Below are 3,831 nucleotides of genomic sequence, written 5' to 3' on the forward strand. Positions count from 1 at the left end.
TTACATCACATATAATCCAAGTCACTTATACAATTGGCTTTTCAACACTATCAAATGTATAGGTTTTTCAATAATCATATTATTATTATCAAAGTAAAGATATGTAACATAAGCAACTTTGATGCTTATATTTTATCAATATCTTTCTTATTGATGCAACTTATGACAAATGACATATTCGTCAGTGTGTATCATCAGGTCTTATAAAAGGATAGGTCCAAAATTTCAGTAGCAAACTTATTTACAAGCTCAATTTCATAGAATTCATCAAAGGTTGTCGGTCTAATAAAGAAACTATTATCAGAACACAATCCACAAATCTACAAGGAAACTATTATAGAAGATGTTGCTTCCAATTATTTTAAGAAAGGCCTTGATGAGAACTCTTCCTTGTACCCCTTTAGATTATGCAATGGTTGAAAATTCTACTAGAGTTACTTTAATTCTCTAGGAACACCTTTGGCTTTAATGTGTATTTTATCAAAATTAAATCAACAACATTAAGATCCTAAGACAAAACAACGTTAATTCACTCCTTAAGTATTTGTATTGCACAAGAGAGAAAAAAACTAAAGTAGTTTTTTTTATGGTAATGTAACATAAATTGCTGAGTATATTATTTTGAGAGTACGTATAAACTTTTTAATTTTATTTTATCTAAGCTTAATAGTTATCCTAACTGCAGTGTTCTTAATGTTAATATATCAAATACACTAAGAAATTATTTTATTTAATAGTCAAATTTGTTAATGAGTTTAAATGATGTGTACATTAGGAAGTTTTCATAACTATATTGTTTACTACCATGATTATGGTGGAAAATTTGAACATAAAGATGAAATGATTATTTCAAATATGATAATTGACTCTTATTTTGTTGAAAAATTAGGAAGAAAACTTAGGTTACTTTATGTCCTAAAATATTAAAATACTTCCTTAAATATACAATTCTATTTAATACATTTAAACTAAAAATCTTCATAGGTTGTTATAGTAAGTAAAGACAACCCATAAAAAAATGTTTAGTTTGAATAATGAATCTTACGATTATAATATGTAATCTAAAAATAATGTAGGTTAAATGTTTCATTAATGAAAATTGGATTGAACAATATTATTGTTTTTTCAACCAACATTTCTTTTGTATTTTGTCTATGCTGATGTTTATGATTGAGTCATCTCACCAAAATTTGTCTCCTGGAGCATCAACATCTTTGTTTAAGCAACTCTAATCCAATCAAAGAAATCCCACTTACACAGCTTATTTAGACTTGTATAGTTTTTGTTAGAATGTTTGTTTAAACAAGTTAATTGTCTTTGTCAACTGAGTGATGGAAACAATATGTATTATTATCACTAACCGTAAGCAGTAATAAATACTTCAAATGTGGTTTTCATAGATAACAAAACAATATTTACAAATTCATGAATCAATGGTACCAAACTTTTCTAGCTTAACCAAAACCAGTAGTTACAAACAATTATATATTAGCATTGTTATTTTCAGATTTGGTGCATAAAAATTGTATTTTCAATTACTTTTCCAATATGGTGGTGACAAACAACAAGTTAGAGACAGTGGCAAGTAACAATTTTACTTATGATAGGACAACTGAAGTCAATGCTTTTGGTAATACAAAATTAGGTGTGAAAAGTTTTTTAGACTTTGGTGTAACAAAGATTCCACGCATGTTCCATCATGTAAAATTAGACATGCATGAGATCTCAAATGGTGACTCAAAGTTGGGTGTTCCCATCATAGACCTCCAAGACACATACACAAACTCTTTGTTACGTGCTGAAGTAGTTGACAATATTTGAAGTGCATGCGCAAAGTGGAGATTTTTTCAAGTGATCAATCATGGTATTGGTGTTGAAGTGTCAAATGAGATTATATGTGGAATTCATAGGTTTCATGAACAAGAGGTTGAGGTAAGGAAAACTTTTTACTCTAAAGATAGCAATAAGAAAGTAAGATACTTCTTTAATGTATCATTCTAGAGGAAAATGTGCTAACTAGAGAAACACAAGATTCCTAATCCTTCCAATCCAAAAGAAATATTAGGGCATACAATGATACAATGATTGATCATGTATTTATAGAGACATTGTGATTGAATACTCTAAGAAAGTAAGAACTTTAGGGATACAATCTTTGAGCTATTCATAAAAGCACTTGGCCTTAATTCTTCTTATCTCAAAGAATTGGAATCCTTTGATGGATAATTTCTCGTGTCACTACTATCCTACTTGTCTTAAACCGAATTAACTTTAGATACTTCTAAGCATACTGATTATGACTTCATGACAATTCTTCTAGAAGATAAAATGTGTGATCTTCAAATTCTTCATAAAAATCAATGGGTTAATGTTTATCTAGTACATAAATTTCTTATTGTAAATACTGGAAATTTTCTACAATTAAGTACTTTATAAACAAATGGTTATTATAATCACATTTCTCTATTTTCGGGTGTGATTCTTTTCTTTTTGCAACAATAAAAAATGATAAAACAATTACATAATGAGAAAATTTATGTAAGTAGTGTTGTTAATCCATAACCTACATATTAAACAATAAAATGCAAGAAAAGAAACCATATAAAGATAAAACAAAAATGAGATCATAACTCTTCATAGATATACTTTATTTTCTATTAGTTACTTTCATCATAAGTGTGATTTATTCATCCTCTTAACGTTGTACTTTTTCCATTTTTCTTCTTGATTTCATTTCCACAAGATCCTTTAGAAATCTAGTTTTAGATTTACTTTAATTTGGTTGCAACAATAACTGAGAAACTTTTCAAAGGAAATGATAAATAAATACAATAATTGGAGATTTCATGTCAAAAACTAGCGGACAATTAAAACATACTAAATGAGTTAAATTACCATCTATAACATAACAGAAAATGTTATTCTATTCTTGGAATTTGGTTTTACAAAAGCAAAATCATCTACATAACACAACTTCTATTACTTATAATTATAAATCTTCTTTCAAATGGTGCAACTCATAGCAAATGGTATGTTCTTGAATGTTTATCATAGGGTCTTAGCGAGGAAAATAGGCCCCAGATTTCAATAACAAGCTTTTTAAATACATACTAATACAAAAATGACATTTTAAGTCTCTGAATTTAAATTTATTAAAAAAAACAGACTTAAAGTATACGTGATAGCATTAAAGATGTGAAAGATGTGATGACATATTAAAGGTCTTAGGTTGTAAGAAAATGTTGAGCATTAGATTGGAACACTGTTAATTGTTTTGGAATTTGATTTGTGTGATTTTTATGTATTAAGATTTTCAATTTTTTATTACCTTGTGAATTTTGAAAAAGCTGCATCATGTTCTATAGATAAAACAAGAAAAAGACACTTTGATTAGTCTGAAGTTAGTGTAAGATTGGTGTGTATATTATTCTCATTGTGAAATTATTTGTATGTAACCCTAATGAAAGAATGAATGGTTGGAGTTAATCTCTAACCTAAACTTTTGTGATATGCCATAACACTTGTTTTAGGAGAAAATTTAGATTAAGTGATCAAACTCAGGATTCAATTTAAAGAAAATTTAAATCTCATGACATGTTTTTTACCATAATAGTAATAAGGTTTGAATTTTAGGAACAAAAACTATCTCAAACATGTATTATTATTAGGTCAAACAAAGTAGGTTTTCATGTATCAATTGGTATAATAGGATACTTGTAATAATTAATTTATATAAATTAAAGTTTAGATAATAGTAACAAAATTTGTGTCTGATAAAATGAATTAATTTCTTATAATGTGGTGAGTTAAGATTTGAGTTTCTTCTCACGG

General features: G+C 27.4%; 1 pseudogene; it reads left to right on the forward strand.

Annotated features, from left to right (window-relative positions):
* Positions 1-1,548: 1,548 nt before the first annotated feature.
* LOC108344140 (1-aminocyclopropane-1-carboxylate oxidase homolog 1-like) lies at positions 1,549-3,091 on the forward strand (annotated as a pseudogene).
* The last annotated feature ends 740 nt before the right edge of the window (positions 3,092-3,831 follow it).

This window comes from Vigna angularis, chromosome 8, assembly GCF_016808095.1.
Source record: "Vigna angularis cultivar LongXiaoDou No.4 chromosome 8, ASM1680809v1, whole genome shotgun sequence".
Lineage (NCBI taxonomy): Eukaryota > Viridiplantae > Streptophyta > Magnoliopsida > Fabales > Fabaceae > Vigna > Vigna angularis.